The sequence below is a fragment of the Macrotis lagotis genome, chromosome 1 (assembly GCF_037893015.1).
Source record: "Macrotis lagotis isolate mMagLag1 chromosome 1, bilby.v1.9.chrom.fasta, whole genome shotgun sequence".
NCBI lineage: Eukaryota > Metazoa > Chordata > Mammalia > Peramelemorphia > Peramelidae > Macrotis > Macrotis lagotis.
In genome coordinates, this window is record NC_133658.1 from 829,400,738 (window position 1) to 829,419,059 (window position 18,322).

At 33.9% G+C, this 18,322-nt stretch overlaps 1 pseudogene; it reads left to right on the forward strand.

Annotated features, from left to right (window-relative positions):
- The window catches only part of LOC141507314 (small RNA 2'-O-methyltransferase-like), a 49,704-nt pseudogene extending 31,753 nt beyond the window's left edge, over window positions 1–17,951 (forward strand).
- Window positions 17,952–18,322: the final 371 nt, after the last annotated feature.

Below are 18,322 nucleotides of genomic sequence, written 5' to 3' on the forward strand. Positions count from 1 at the left end.
GAGAGGTTGTAGGAGGTTTGGGACATTGATTCAATACTGGTGGTGTTGTGAATGGATCCAACCATTCTAGAGAACAATATGGAACTATGTCCCAAAGAGCAATAAAAATGTTCATCCCTTTTGCCCAGTAATTTCAATTTTAGGTCTATATTCAGAAGAAATCATAAAAAAATGGGAAAAGTTCCATATGTTCCAAAATATTCATAGCAGCTCTTTTTGTAGCAGCAAAGAATAGGAAATTGAGTGGATGTCCATCAACTGGGGAATGGCTAAATAAATTAAGGCACATGAATACTATAGAATATTATTGTTCTATGAGAAACCATAAATGGTCAGACTCTAGAAAACCATGGAATGAACTACAGGATCTGCTGCTGAGCAAAGGGAGCAGAACCAAGAGAACAGTGTACACATTAACCACAAAATGAGGGGATGATCAACCTTGATGGAAGCATCTCTTCTCAGCAGTTCAGAGAGCTAGGCAACTGTATTAGACTGGCTATGGACAATACTATCCCTATCCAGAGGAAGAAAAACAAAACAAAACAAAACAAACAAAACAAAAAGTAACCCTTCAGAATCTGATGAACACTTTATAACAATGATCTCTTACGTGTCTCTTTCCCTTAATTTTAATTCCTCATACCATAAATGACTAATCTATAGACATGTTTATTAAAAATATATATGTACAATGTTAATCTGACTGTTGACCACTGATGGGGGGGGGAGAGAGAGGGGAAGGAAATTTTGTAACTTAAAAGTATGCATATGAATGAACGTTGTAAAAACTTTCATAACATGTATTTGGAAAAATAAAATATCAATAAAAAGAAAAATAACCCAGAAGTACCATTTATTAAATAGCACTAGTGCTGTATTCCATAATGCCTGAGTGATCTAAAATAATAAAGCTACAATGTGTCAGTTAATGATTTTTCCATAGCAATAATTATTAAAAAAAATACTTTGGATTTCCATAGTGACTATCTGAAAGCTCATTGAATATGGGCATTCAAAAGTAATGATCCCATAAATTTAAGAATCACTTTTCCTATTTTAAAAATGAAATAGCAATAAAAGTCTTTTCAGATATTACCACAATGAAGTCATGATCTTGGATAGCCAACATCCTTGCTTGTGACTAATAATTGCAAATGTTAATATTAAATGTTCTCATAAACTAGCCTTTCCTGAAGCCTGGGGGGTTTGAAGAGGAGTGAAGGAAGGTGACTACAAAAGCAGCATGTAGGAACTCTATGTGTATATAAGACAGAATAAGGTGGCGAAACAGCTATTCAAAACACAGTACAGATGACTTAGACAAAGAATCACTTTAATACTCTGCATTTCCATGGCTCAGCAAAAGTATTTTTATTTTTTGTGTAAACAAATGGAGAAACAAGACAACAGATACACAAACACATTTTTACACTAAGTAGAGTGTGACTGGCCAATTTACAGAACTGCAACTGAGTTGAGGAGACAAATGATGAATTGGGGGAAATCAACAGTCAAAAGATGAATGGGGGAAGGACCACCATGCTAGGAGAAGGAAGCACAAAGTTTGAAGATTAATGAAGATATGGTGAGGAGGACAGAGTGACCAAGTTGTGATTAGAATATTCTAAGAACAATTTGTTCAGGTGTTTGCTATTGAAATGCTTGGGAATTGCATTCTTCCCCATGATAATGCATTTCCCCATAGTTTCTTCTTGTTAGTTCAGACCTTGGCAGAGATGTCAATCTCTCTTGCAGTACATTAAAAGAAGAGAGACCCAGGGTCCTAATTTATCAGGTATAATAATGGGTTTGAATCCAATACCAACTAATAAGTTCCATCCGGGGAAAAGTTATAAATTCACAGGGAATTAACCCTTTATCAGTTGTCTCACAAATGTATGCTCTGCCCCAAAGGGGGAATAAACAATTATAATAGAACATATTTCTATGATGTCTTAAAGTTTACAAAATACTTTTCAGAAACTTTATGAGTTAGTGCAAGGATTATTATCCCCATTTTAAAGTTAAGATTACTGAAGCTCTTTTAAGTCAAGAGACTTGCCTGGAATCACACAGTGAAGAAATGGTGGAGAGAGAACTTAAATCCACATCCCTTGATTCTACATGAGCTGCTTCTCTGGCAAGAATTCAGTGTAAACCTCCAAGCTCATATCCTTGAGTTGGCAAATCTGAAGGATTATGGCTTCTAAAAAGAACAGTTCGTAGAACAGTCAATGAGACCAACTGGGTTAAATTGTCCTTAGTATTAGATGCTTAGAAGTGCATTTATGAAGGAAGTAAAGAATGGAGCTGCTTAATGTTAATAAGGAAAATGGTTGGAGATCTCTTTTAATGTCATTTGGTCCCTCACTTCTTTCAATTAACTTTCATTTCAACTCAACTCCTTCAAATTTTAATTCAAACATAGTCTTCTATAGGAAATAATTCCTGATGCCTCATTGCAAGTACCTCCATTTCCCAAGAATTCACCTTGTAAAAATTTTAAAATATAAATTCTTAAGGAAACAATTCTTTTTATTTTTAAAAATTTTTATTAATATTTTATTTAAAAATCTTTTTTTGTTTGTTTTATTTTTTTGGATGGGGATAACATAATTCATACAGTCTAGAACAGCTGTCCTAGCTCTCTGAACTTCTGAGAGGAGTTGCTTCCATCAAGGTTGATCAACTCACAATGTTCTTAATGTGTACATTGTTCTATTGGTTCTACTCCCTTCGCTCAGCATCAGATCCTGTAAGTCACTGCATACTTCTCTAGAGTCCGACAATTTATGGTTTCTTTTAGAACAATGATATTCCATAATATTCATGTATTATAACTTGTTTAGCCATTCCCCAATTGATGGGCATCCACTCGATTTCTAATTTTTTGCCACTACAAAAAGAACTGTTATGAATGTTTTGGAATATGTGGAACTTTTCCCATTTTTTATGAATTCTTCTGAATATAGGCCTAGAATTAGAATTGCTGGATCAAAGGGAATGAACAGGTTTATTGTTCTTTGGACATAGTTCCATATTGCTCTCCAAAATGGTTGGATCAGTTCACAACTCCATGAGCAATGCATCAATGTCCCAATCCCCCCCACAGCCTCTCCAACATTTTCCCTTTTTCTCATCTTAGCCAATCTGATAGGTGTGAGGTGATATCTTATTGTTGTTTTAATTTGCATTTCTCTAATCAATAATGACAAAATATGTTTTCTATAGGTGGATTAATGTATATATTGTTTCCCCCAATAGACTGTCCAGAAACCTAACAACGCTGGAAAAGGACAACCTTTTCCCAGAAACCCCTCATGGGTGAGGTCTAGGACTTCCTAGTGGATGGACTGCCCTTTCCCAGCATAACTGCCCTTATGGTCTACCTCTTCTTTCACCAAATGAATTTGTTTCAGATACAATTACAACTCTGGAGGAAAGAAGATACAGTTGGGGACTCTGAGAAATATGTATATAGAGTAAAACTTGAAATTCTGAGAGGAAAAAATAGTTGAAAATACATTCCCCACTCTGACTGCTAGAAGTGCCTGTTACCTTTATCTCTCTAGTACCAATAGCAGCTCATCCAGGGAAATAAACTTTCGATCCAAGGGAGAGGGTTGCCAACTTTGCAGAAGGGCTGATGGAATAAGATAATTTTCAAAAATATGTAAGCCTAAATGCTACTAACTAGATAGTGTGTTTGATGGCAGAAAAGCTGAATTTCTAGTCATAAACACCAAAGTACCTTAAGTAAATTCGTATGTAGGTGGATAGTTCTGTAGCGTACACAGGTGTTTAGAAACCCACACATCTCTATTTACAACCTGAATATGGGCCAGGAATGCGGAGAGAGAGAGAGAGAGAGAGAGAGAGAGAGAGAGAGAGAGAGAGAGAGAGAGAGAGAGAGAGAGATACAGAGAGAGAGACAGAGACAAAGACAGAGACAGAGACAGAGACAGAGAATTTTCTCCAACATAAGTTTCTAGAGCTAAAATCATAAAACCCAGTCCTCAAGGAGGACTATTTGAAATCTTAACCTGCTCCTTAAAATAATGATAATGATGATGATGATGATAATAATAATAATAATAATGATAATCCTCAATCATCATTGGTTTTAGCTCAGTTTATTAATACTCAGGCACCTGTGAAGCAAGATGTGATTTTCTGTCATTTCCTAAAATTTTAATATACTATATTTATTTGGAATTTGACTTTATTAAAATTATTTTATATTTAGTTTAAAATTCAGCAAGTTCAAACGTAGATACAGGGAGGGACCTGTCTGGAATCTACTTCCTCTTCAACTCTACCATGTTATTTCCCCAGCTTCCTTCAAATCTAGGCTAAAATTCCACCTTCACATAGAATTCCTTCCCTGTTCACTTTAACATTAATGCTTTCTCTTGGAGATAACTCCAATTATTCTGTATTTATATCTTTGGAACATAGTTGTTTGCATATTGTCTCCCCATTAGACTTCAAGCATCCTGACAGTAGGAACCTTGTTTTGTCTTTCTTTGTAGCCCATCATGCCTAGTTCATACATAGTGCTTAATTAATATTTGTTGACTGTCTGACGGAGGAATTGCAGTTTCCCTTCTGTGGATTAAGATCAAATAAGATAGATAGACTATTGTGGAGTTAAAAAATCCCTATGAATCATTTTGAATACATCTGTTATAAACTTAAAATTCTGAGACATATTTTACCAATGTGTGAGTAGTTGCTTCCCATTAGTAAGCAAAAATTTTGGGGGAAGTTGTGTTCATTCTTTAGAAATGTTATTTCACTGCCCAAATAATGTCCAGGTGACTTTCAAGAATCAATCACACTTCTCAGAATTTAAATTTCTATAGCAATATACCTGATTATAATAATCTAATTTCCTATATACTTTTTAATTGGAAAAAGCTAAACCAGTCTTCAAGAATATCACCATAAATTATCAAGGAAATGTTCATACAGTTTTTTTTCTGTCCCTAATATTGTAAAACTGAAGGGGAAAACATCACCTTATACTCATTCAAAATATTAAATTTTAAAAGCTAGATGCCATGTGTAGCTAGGTGCATGGTAAATGTAAGTCTGAAGCAGAAATAGAATCTTTTCTGGGCATTCCTTACTCCTCCACAGTTTAAATTTTAATATTCCTCTAATTTCTATCTTTAGGTCCCTTACCACTATATATTCTTCATTTGGTGATAACATCTTTATTAGGGGCTTGAACAAAAATCTCTATAAGATTGATGTCAAAATCTTTATTTCCAGCCATGGCCTCTCATCCAGATCTAGATAGAAGTTGATTTCCAAAAGAATGGTGATATCTGGATATCTGCAAGTGCCTCAAATTTCAAAAGTCTAAAACCAAACTTATCACTCCTTCCAAACCTAATCCTCTTCCCTCCTGCCTTATTTCTATCAATGGCAGCAGAATGTGAATCATTCTGTCTTAGAATCTCCTTCTGAAACTCCTTCTTCTTACTACTCACACACAATCACATGCCAAGTGCTGCTAATTATTACTTTGCCATATCACTTTATTTTATTCCTTCCTTCCCACCATAGTTAAGTCCTTTATTATACAATATCTGAGTTCTTGCAGCATTCTCCTAAGCAACCTTCCTGAGTCCAGTTGTCTCCCTTTCAAATATGAAAACATCTTACATATTAATCTTCCCATAATGCTGATTTTATTATGTCATTCCTCTGCTAAAAAAAAAAAAAACCTGCCATGACTGCCCTTTATCTTAGAAGAAAAGTCTATATTCCTTAAGGACTGATAGTGGAGGATAGCCATAATTTGGCCCCAACTTATTAGCCTTCTCCCTTTGGCAGCAACAAGATGGACTGAAAACCAGAAAGTTTAAACCTCCAGACTCATAGAAATTTTGTGAATCTGGCACATCTTACAGCTTTCTCATCTGTAACCTTTTCAAGGTTGTTTTAAGAATCAAATTACATACATAAACATATGTGCATTTACAGAAAAATATCTGAGTTATAGATTATATAAAATAAATATACTTATGTGCACATGTGAATATATAATTATATGACAGTTTACATACTTTATTATTATTATTCATTATATAAACTTATTTTCTAATCCATTTGGTTCCACTACTGACTCTTGAGTATTTCTCTATCTTGCCATAGAAGTCTCCTTAACCTGGAAATTCATTCTATCTTTGCACTTCTTACACTGAAGATATACTTGACCTCTACAGGTCCTTTTCTCTTTTCTTGCTGTTTCCTAGCAGAACCTCCTTTTTAAGGAAGGCAACCAAGTTAAGAACATCTTACCCTTATTCCCCTCTCTCTGTACTTTCTCTACCACACCTTCCCTTCCCCACTTCTTTTTTTTTTTTTTTTTTTTTTTTAGTTTTTGCAAGGCAATGGGGCTAAGGTCACACAGCCAGGTAATTAATAAGTGTCTGAGGTCGGATTTGAACTCAGGTACTCCTAATTCCAGGGCCGGTGCTCTATCCACTATGCCACCTAGCCACCCCCCCTTCCCCACTTCTTTTAAATTTTATTTAATGTATTATCTTCCCCTATTAGAATGTAAACTTCTTGAAGGAAGAGCTTGGTTGTCTTCTTTTTGCTTGTCTTTATAAACTCAGCAATTAGCCCAATGCTTTAAAAATGTTTATTGAGTTGCCATTTAATATTTTATCCTCATTTCCCTCCTCAATACATATTGAACAAATATGTATAAAACACTCATACATGTCAGGGATGGAAGTAGGCTAAGTACTGAGAATACAAACACAAAAAAAGATCTACCCTCAAGGTGCAAATATTCTTTTGAAATTAATGTCACAAAAAAATTAAAGACAAAATGAATATAAAGGAATTTGGGGGTTAGTGATGGTGCAGGAGTCTACCAATGCCTAAGTAGCAAATCTGCTGTATTTTCTTTCAGGCAAATCTACCTATTTTATGAAATGAGGAGGAGGGAGAACATTCTGGTCATAAGGAATCACTTGTACACAGGAGCAGAGATGGAATGTTGTCCTGGGGAAAATGAAATGGAATAGGGGAAAATTATTGGAACAGAGTACATGAAAAGTGTAATATAGAATAAGTCTAGAAAAATAATCTGGATCTAATGAATTGTGTTCTAGATATGGGAAGGAATCACTGGTGTTTCTGGAGCAGATGAATGCCAATGAGACTTGTGATTTTGGATATCAATTTAGCAGGTATGCAGAGGGTGGTTTAGAGAAGGGAAGAGACTGGATACAGAGAGGCTGATAAGAGGGTCATTGAAATAGTCCAGGGAAAAGGTGGTGCAGACCTCATCTAAGGTGTTTAGGCTGTGCTTGTAGAGAAGTGACTGAATGCCAGAGAATTTTCTTTTGTTCATGCCAGTCCTTCTATCTGGAATATCTTATCTCACCCTTGTTTTCCAAAATTGCATTAATTGACACAAGGTATAGCTCAAATACACCCCCCCCACCCCACACTATATACCTTCCTTAATCATATCTGTTGTAAATAACTTTTCCTTCCCTTGAAAACTGCAACTTTGTACTTTTCATGGAGCATTACTCAACTTGTTCTTTATCTTTTCTTATAGATTGTAAACTCCTTGAGGGCAAGGATTATCATACCATTCATCCTTGTATCTTCCCTTTCAGTAGAACCTTGTACATTATAGATGCTCAAGAATTATTTTTGAGTGAAATGAAAGATTGTAAAAATGAATAGCTAAAATGTATATACTTTAAAACTTTAAAACCAGCTAGGTGGCACAGTGGACAGAGCACCAGCCCTGGAGTCAGGAATACCTGAGTTCAAATCTGGCCTCAGACACTTAATAATTAACTAGCTGGGTGGCCTTGGGGAAGCCACTTAATCCCATTTGCCTTGCAAAAAACAAAAACAAAAAAAGCCCCTAAAATTTGCAAAGTTCTTTATATTATAAATTATCTCATTTGATCATTTTTCAGTCCTGGGGGATAGATGCTATAACCCCTATTTTAAAGAACAGGAAATTGATGTTGATTATGTGACAGTCAAATAGGGACTGAAGAAGGATTAAGACTCAGTTTCTCCAGACTCCCAGTCTAGCTCTTTACCTACTTTATCTGATATATGGATAGCTAGCTTTGATCAGACTGATAAAAAAGACAAGAGTCAGTAACTTCTTTTTACCCAGAATGACAACAGAAAGATGGATGCCTTAAAGTGAAGGGTGGGGGGAGAAACAAAAAAGAGCATGGAAGAATAGAAGATAAGAAAAATGACTTAAAAAGAAAGGCAAGTGTTAAGTGTCACCTAATGTGATATTATGTTACATTCAGTTCCTACATCTCCCTGCAAAAGAACCTTGTACCACAAAATGGGAAAATCAAAGGTCTTAGGAAAAGGGACTAAGTTTGACAATGGAAAAAAAATTGATTCCCTATGCAATTCTTTTTCTCTCTCTGTCTAGGTATCAATTTCTTGATATTAGAAACAAAAATGGAGGCTGGATGAGATGACCTTAGAGGTCTCTTCTAGCTTGAGATCCTATCTGGATCCTGTGTTACCATAAGACAACAGGAGCAAATAAACAGAAATTTAGGTGGTTCTTTTATCCAAAGACTAAGAAAATTCTACCTGATGTTGACCTGTTAGAGATCTTTGACTCCAACTTATTTTCAGAAAAATAGACCTGACAAATTTCCTAGGGAGCAATCCCAAGAGGGAGAAAATATAAGTGATAATTGCATGGGAGGAGAAATTTTCTACCTTTTTTATGCCTCTGGCTTTATAACTATCTGGTCTTGACATTTGAAAAAAAATAACCATTTGTTAAAATATAGGGTTCAGTAATCATAAATGCATGGTATCCTCCCACACTGTGCATAAATAAAAGTCTATATGTGTCAAGGGGTTTTGATGATATGAACTGACTCCTTGAGTTTCACTCTTGAGGTTTTAATATGTCTCTAAATCCTACTTAAAATTATAGCTTTATAATGCAGGGCTATGTATACATATTATCACATGTAAATTACAGTATGAGGTAGTGCTTTTGACATAATCTAAATTTATTCTTACATTAAATGATATTGAATCCAAGGAAGAAATGGATTTTTACAACAGAGAGCAAAAACAGTTCATTGAATCTTAGCAATAAATCAGGATTCAGAATGTACAGGAGTCATATTCTTTTCAGAGGGTTTTCATTTGGTACAAATTTGAACCATAGAAAAGTAATAGGTCATGAAGTCACATATTTCTAAGGTTTTTTAAAGTAAGAAATAACTGATATAATCTTTTTATTTCTCCTCTACATAAAATCTGAATTAATCACACATTAATTAGATCTTTTTTCTTTTCAGCAGAATTTAATGATATACATTCATTTATTTCAATAATCCATGATATTAACTTGATTGAGTTGCAAAATGAATTAACTTTTTTTTTTGCCATGAATTTTTGTTGTACAAACAAAGCCAAGGACTACTCCTCTGACCAAAATAAAAACCAAACATGCAAACAATAGGTAAGTTAGGGCAATGGAAATCATTTTATAATATGGTCATCAATTTAAATTTTGGGGGTCCATTTTGGGGAACACAATTAGTGAAAGGAAAAGACTATGCTAAAGATCCATAGAATCAAAAATATTTAATAGGGTGATCCTTTAGTACTTTCTATAAAATAGGAATAATAAAAATAACAATACTACTAACTCATCAAAATTTTTGGTCTTAATGAAGGCTATATTTTTTTCTCCATCTGATTTGAATATAACCTGGATATGACTCATAAGTATACATATTTATTGTAGGGGAAGACTGGAAAGGCAAAATAATAACAGCAAAATTAATAAAGTTAAGAATGATGATAAAAATGAATGAGATGGGGGCAGCTAGGTGGCATAGTGGATGAAGCACCGGCCTTGGAGTCAGGAGTGCCTGGGTTCAAATCTGGTCTCAAGTCACTTACTAATTACCTAGCTGTGTGGCCTTGGGCAAGCCACTTAACCCCATTTGCCTTGCAAAAACCTAAAAAAAATGAGTGAAATGCCCTTATTAAATTGAAAGAAATGCAAAACAAGCTTGCATAGGAAATATATTTTATATGATAATTTCTGTAGTTATTTTTCACTCAAGGCATTTGGATATATAGTTATATGCACAAATTTGTAGATATATATATATATATATATATAGATACATACATACACACATATACTCAGGCTTACACATATTTTTTCTTTTAAGTAGATTTCATTTTAGGAGAGTGGCATATTCAAAACTGGCATCTATTAGGACCAATTTAGTACTTAATGGAATATATATATATATATATATATATATATATATATATATATACACACACACAAAATGTTTCACCATTAACTGTATGCTTTTTAATTAAATATTTTGTTTTACAATGTTATACAATTTTTTACAATTTTTTCCCCAAACTTACTCCCCCCCCCACAGAAAGCAATTTGTCAGTCTTTACACTGTTTCCATGGTATACATTGATCCAAATTGAGTGTGATGAGAGAGAAATCATATCCCTAAAGAAGAAACATAAAGTATAAGAGATAACAAGATCAGACAATAAGATAGCAGTTTTTTTTTTATAAATTAAAGGGAATAGTCCTTGAACTTTGTTCAAACTCCACGGTTCTTTATCTGGATACAGATGGTATTCTCCATTGCAGACAGCCCCAAATTGTCCCTTATTGTTGCACTGATGAAATAAGCATGTCCATCAAGGTTGATCATCACCCCCCATGTTGCTGTTAGGGTGTATAGTGTTTTTCTGGTTCTGCTCATATCACTCAGTATCTAACTGTATGCTTTTAAGAGTACATTGTTCAATGTCTGTTCTTTGAAAACATCTATGGCCTGGAAGTTGGAATAATTTAATACTTGGGGCTGGCTTACCATAGGAGCTTTAAGGCATTGTCTAGACTAGCTAGATGATACCAGAATTTTGTTGCTATGGTACTTACCATGGAATAAGCTATTTTCTTAATAGTTTCTTCTGGTCATCAGAACATAATTTTAAGCACTCTTCCCTATTGAACATAATTAGATATAAGAAAGGTTTCTTTTAGAGAGAGCATTCAAAGAGGTTTAAGTTATTCAGTACCAGAAAGAACTTTTTAATGAGGCTGTTTCACCTGTAAAGGAGTTTCATGACATAGAGTTAAAGGACAGAATTCTGGTGAAATTTCAAAATAGCTTTGAAAAACTTATCCGGTTCACTTGCATAGTCTTTAATATTGTGTGAAAAATAGGGACTCCTGTAGCTTCCCTTCTTTGTGTCCTTGAACTCTATCTGAAAAAGAGAAGACTAGGCTCAGTGGTAGAATTAGATACAATTCTTTTATAAATGTATAATCTGTTATTTAATTCCCTAAGAAAAACTGAGGGATTCTCCCCTATCTTTTTAATATTTAAATAGTTATGCATAAAGAATCTCTGCTGCTCTTTGAATCTCTGTTTAAGAACTTAGGATTCAATTCTGAGAACTGTGTCCTCTTCATCCCACCTTTGAAACCTCAGTAGTCTCAACCTTCTCTCTCTTTTCTTACTAATAATTAACTGCAAAAACACTTTAACTTTATAACATTTGGAATTGTCCAAAGGTGATAGGTTGACTTAAGACATTGTAGGTTCCTCTTCCTTATAGGTGTTCAATGACGGGGGGATCACTTGTCAGGTCTATATAATGAAGATCTCTTTCACATACCGTTGGACTAGATGACCACTAAATATTGGTAATTGCTCAATTATGGGCTTGTAACTTATGAGGAAATTAAAATACTCATTTTCTTGTTTTGTTCCTTGTTGCTCAGTTAATTTAAAATGAATTTTGAGACTTATTTAAGCTAAAGCAATCTGTGTTATCATGTTTCCATATAATTTTGTATATATTTCATTGTATTTAGTTAATTATATCTTGTTTCCTCCACTGGACTGTGAAGTCCTTCATAAAGACCTGCTTTTGTCTTTTTATTTTCATTTTGTATCATTAGAGTTTAACACAATGACTGATGCATAGTTGGTGCACATTAAATGCTTGTTGACTTGACCATGACTCAATCCAGAATTGTGAGAAACCTGTGGCCCTTTAGGTTACCACTATTTCAGATCTGTTTGGTTTACTCTGTTACCCAGACTAATCCCCAAGTTAGGTTTGGATGGAGAAGGAAAAAGGGAGATATTTTCTTCTCTCAATATTCTTCAGTAAATGTGGGGCTTGTTTGAGATGCCAGATGGACAACCCAGAAAACAATGATCCCCCACTTTTTGTGTAAAACCTTCAAATAGATGTAGGCAAGACAGAAGGGGCCAACTTTCCTACCTCATTCTGAAGGAACTGATTCTGAGTAGAAAGAAAGTAGTTTGTTCAGCGTCAAGGACCTTTTCCAACTTTGCTTTTTCTTCTGAGACTTCCTTCAAAGCTGCCAAGGAAGTGCTTGTTGGTGATTTGGTTGCAGGGATACCTTGCCAATAGAAACTGGACAAGATCCATTAATTCATTTCTCATCAAACACCGAGAGCTTGATCATCAAATATTCCAGACTTGTGGTTCCCAACAGTGTCACTTAGGTTTAAATCACTATCCATGACTTCCTAATAAAAATCTTTTTACTGTACCAAAAAGGGACAGGCAATGGAAACATAGGACAATATGCCCATTTTCATAATTAATGAGAAAAATTTTTAACTAATATCTTCAGCAATTAGACAAATCGGTTCATTTGAATGAATATTTATTTGGATATAGTTTGTGATAGTACCTACAATAATGACTAACTTGAATACTCCTTGTCCCCTCATCCAAATATCTTGAATAAATATCCATATTCCCTTCTCTTTAAACTTATTCAATAAAAAATAGTCATTTGGGAAATTAAGTGAGTGATTGTGCTAAACTAGGGAGATTAGATATTAATTTATTTTGTAATAAATTATGTGCAAAAAAGAATTAAATTTGGCATTAAGATTAAAAAAATGTTTAAGCAAATTGTCAGAGATCTGAATTTGGAGTTAAAGGATCTGGGTGCTTTGCTATTTACTGTCTATAAAACCTTGCATATGTCATGTGGTGCCCTTAGGTTTTAGCTTTTTCATCTCTAAAATGAGGGAGTTGGATTTGATGATTCTAGGGTCTATTCTAGCTTTAAGTCTATGATATTAAGTTTGAAGTTACCTTCATTTACTTTTTTAAAAAAGTTTCACTAAATTAAAAATGAGTCAGTTTAAGTTTGGGGCTTAATTTAATGATAAATTTGAATCTATGCTTTTGAAAATACAAGACCATAAATTATATCTCCTCGGAAAGAAAGGAATAACAAGAACTGTCAGGTCAATGGTTTCATATAGATATTATCTAGGTCATCAAAGTGGACTAAATGATTAGAACCCTACACCAAAATGGTTTCACTTTTCTTCTCATGTTATTAAATGTGACTTACTCTGTTCTTCTGTTATCTTCCTATCTCTTACAAGAGATGCTAAAGCAGAGACTTGTTCAAAATGTAAGCAATTGAGTTTTTTCTTATTCTTTTCTATATTCTTCTTATCCTTGCATTTTAAAGGTGAGGACACATTTTTGTTTAAATGCTATTAATAATTACGGACTGCTTTCTAATTGAAATGTCAGTTAAACAATAGCTTAGAACTCTGATCTTGAGAAGATGCCTCAACATGTTTATCTCTGCTATCAAGGCAGTCACTGCATCAGACTTTTGAGCATTAGATGATAAAGATTACTGTCATGATTGCTAAGGTGAATTAAACTCTTATAGTATGGTCCTAACAATGCAAAGATAGAAATGTTCTACCAAATCAATCATAATCTAGATAGAAATTTGGGAAAAGTAAAAAACCAACACAAAGAGAGGTTTAATATGAAGATTCAAATAAAGTAACTATGTATTCAAAATAGCATCAGCCAGTAAGTATATATATATATATATGTATATATATATATAATATATATTTAAATATATAATATATATTTATAATAAACATTCTCATAAACTGTTCCTTTAACTCCAAGCGATTGTTCATAGTAGTGATACATTGTTATATAGTTGGATTTTTGGGTAGAAGAGATTCTAAGAGTTTTGTAGTTCAAGGACTTTGATTTTTAGAGATCAGGAAACAGACTTAGATATTTTGACTTCCTACAGTAATACAAATAGCCAGTATCAGAGCAAGGATTTAGACTCATTTGCTTCAACTCCAATTCAATGTAGCTTTCCAGTCCCCTAGAGCAAATATTGTCACCTGTAATTTAATATAAAAGTCATGTAGAATAATAGCAATACAAAGTCTGTAAGGTTCTTGCCCAAGAAATGACCTCCATATATATTAGATATTTGAAGGATGCCTTGGAAAAATGTAATTCTTTCCTTCATTTTAGGGCACAGGTGAATCAATGACAGTCTTTTAAGAAAGGGCATTGTTGATTGTTCTTTGTTTGACTATTACCAGTGCAGTTTATTAATAGGGAAGCAATAAGGTCTATTAAACAAAATGTAATTCAATAGAATCAGTTTGATGATAAATGGAGCCCATGTGGTTAACTTTGTTTTGAAATTAACCTATCAGGTGCAGATCTCTGTAATTAAAGAATCCTAATTCATAATTCTCTGAATCATTGCATTTGGCAGGCAAATGGCAGTAATTTTCATTTCACAACACAGTGCCTCAGACGGTAATAAGCCAGAACTAAATAAATGCAGGTTTAATCAGGTAACAAAGCATGTCAAGTACTTATCCTGAAACAAGGGTGTCTGGCACATGAAGTGTGAACTGCTGAGAAGACCCTTGGGGAATGTTATATTCTCTGATCTGTACCTTTTCACAGCTTCTGTTGACACCTTTAAAAAAAAAATCTCCCTCAGAACAAGCACCAGAATTCAAAACAATCTCTCTCAATGGGACTCCAGTGAGCCAAATACTTTTTTCCCCTACCTAAAGGACACTTAAAAAAGTAGTTCTTTGTTCATCTTCATTTGATTTGGTCCCAAACTTTACAAGAAGAGAAATTTCTCAGTATTTTATGGTTCTACTATAAAAGAGTTTGAGTTTCATATATTCAATAGAGGTTTCAACCAACTTTCCTGAAGTAAAGAAATAAAGTATTAAATTGAAATCCTGTAGTTTTACTATATGGAGAATAAGGAGGGGAAAAAAAAGATTTGTGTTGGCTCCCATGTTTCCATGACATCTCCCAGGATACAAAGAAAGGCGACCGTCACCCAGAATTAGTGGCAGATGGGTCTTACACAGTCTTTCTAAAGGGAAACTTCAAAGTATGTCTTGCAAAATTCCTGTTTTGACACTGAGCCTGATTTTGAATATATTAGCAACCATGTATCTCTCACAAGTTTGCATCAATATTTAAAATACAGGTTATTGCAAAAGTAAGCACACAGTCCTCTGTTCCTTGAGAGATCCTGGCCGAATTTGCCTCTCTGGTCCTTCCCAAGCCCTTGAGCAAGGTATCAACCCTTTTAATTCACCTTATCCTGGATAATCTTACTCTTATGTCTTGTAGTGACATAGCGATGACTTTAGATCTTTGAAGATTATGCCATTGGAGGGTAAATTCTCACAGATTACACCATCTCAGGAAGGCTTCATATACAAATCTGCAACTGAGTGTAGCATCTTTTACAGTAGAATTAGAATCAGGGTGGAGTTAACTGGGACTTGTCCCAGGCAACAAAATAAAACAATATGCCATTTCCTCCCCTAGCAGGTGGTCTCAAATATCAACAGGATGATTAAAATTTGTTTCCCAGTATCTCTTGTATATAGTGAAGTAAAGAAATTCCCCAAACTTGATAAGATCCTCTAAATCAAGTTCATATACAGTTTAATATTCAATAACTTCATTGAAAAGTAGACCTAAGGGATAAAAGAGAAAATTATAGAAGGAAAAAAGATTCAGAATTTAGGAATAAAAGAATCCCAAAGTTGATAAATTACTCAGAAACCTAATAGCATAATTATAGACATGAGGAGCACCAAACAGCGTCACCAACAATGGAATTGAATATGTTTTAGCAGACAGGAAATGATCTGTTACCAATATGGAAGTGATTTCAGAATTAGCTATTTGTATGCAGTTGAAGTATAACTCAACTAATCTATAGATTTGTCAGAGTTCAAGTCAAAATTTAAATCAGGAATCAGAAAAAAATAAGGAAGTAAAGAAGATAGTTTATATCTGCAAGAGCTCACAAAATATTTAAACAGCTGAATCTAAACAAAAAGAAAGGATAAAAGTTAAGGTATTTCTAAATTTAAAGTGATCACTATAATGAAAAAGACCCAAGGGACTCAGGAATTGTCTCAGCCAGCAAACTCATTGCCAAAGAGGAGAGAAATGACAGCCAAGGGTAACACTGGATCAGAATTCCAGTTTCGAAAACATTAATGAGGAGGAGCATGGAAACTTATGAATAGTATTAGTTCATAAAATAATGAAAAGGAGTGGAAGGAAAAATAAAGCTAAAAAATGTTCAGGATGAGACTTAACTAAGCCAGATTGCCTCCAAAGCATTTGCAAATTAAACTGGAAGGAAATGAACAAATAAATGTGAAATCAAATAGCTCTGTCAGCATTTCTATTAGGTAATCAATAATTACCATTATTAATGATACTAGAAATACAATATTTGAATTCAAAGACCTCAGTGGCCAATTTGCATTTGAAGTACTATAGATTTAGAACTAGAAGAACCTTAGAGGTCCCTTTAGTTCAAGTCTTTCATTTTCAGACTTAGACCTCCTAACTGATTTCTGACTCTCCAAATAGCCTTTGTTTTCTATGATGTTGACTCTTAAAAAGGGATAAGATTTTTAAAGAACAAGAAGAAAATTAATTGAATCATTATAACTGGGTATCCATCAGAAACTACTGATGAAAATGTTTACTGCCTCATATCTGTAAAACCTATACGATAAAAGTTGATATGTGCCTATCTCATATTATTGAAAATATGATGAGACTAGATAGTCTTCCTACATTTTCACAATCCGTCTTGCATGCCTGAAACTGTATTTCTCCTCCTCACCACCTCCTGTCTTCCTTAAAACCTCAATTAAAATCTTACCTTCTACAAGAAGCTTTCCCAATCCCCTTTAATGTTAGTGCTTTCCATCTGTTGATTATCTCTAATTTATTCTCTACATGTCTTGCTCCTAATAATTATTTGCAATTGTCTCTTCCATTAGATTATTATCAGTACACAAACTTCCAAATTTAATCCCTTGTTTTTAGGGAAAACAGTATCATGTCATCCATATCCCAAATTTGAATGGGATAGAGTACTATTTCAGAGGTAGAGTTCAGATGAAGTAAGACTCTATAGTTACTCAGTCGACTTTACTGGATTTGGGAAACCACCACTTGAAGCTGAAACTATTGGTTTCTTTTACTCAGGTAGGAATCTTTGTGAAAAATGTTCAAACACTGATATATCTTTACACAGTGAAAAAAAATATTGAATATGATCACACAACAGTGGGGATAGTGATATATCCAAACTTGACGGAAAAGAGGTACCTTCCAAAGGCAGTATCCAATGAAGTTTTTTCTCAGCCCTTAACAGTGAAGAGAGATCTGCTACAGAATCTCAAGATGAAGAATGAAAGTGATAGTTATGATGAACCTGAATGTGGTGAGTCCAAAAATAACCCCACTAAGGAGACCCTCAAATTTTGTGTGTTGAAAATACATTTTATATACTGGAAAAACTTTACTCTTTCCTTAAAACACCAATGACCTTGAGTGACCTTGAAACATTAAATATGCTAATTACTGATGAAATAATTCTAAGCCATGATGGGTCAATAGAGAACATTGTTGATGAAGAAGACAGGAATTTGAGTGACAATAACGAAATCTGAATGGCTACAATGGGAAGGAGCATAATGGTGCTGGTTTATAGGACTGCCTTTGATGGATATGAACATAAAGATCATTGTTAAATCATTGTTTTGTTTTCACAAATTCAGGGAATTAAAATTTTTAGTGGACAAAAAATTCCCCTTGACAATAGGAATTATTTTTAGCCTTTTTTTTCAGATTCTCAGTGCTGACCAAAGTGCTTAATAAATTTTATTTTAAGGAAAACACATTTTTATAGACATATTACTGATGGATTTATAGATATCACAAAATCTTTTCTATTGATTTTTATTGATTACAAAGTTGATTTGGTAAAGTAAAATGTAGCCTTAAAGATCTTCCTTAAGATGTTCATTAATTGGAATATGGATAAATAAGAAGTGTTACAAGAATGTAATAGAAGAATATTATT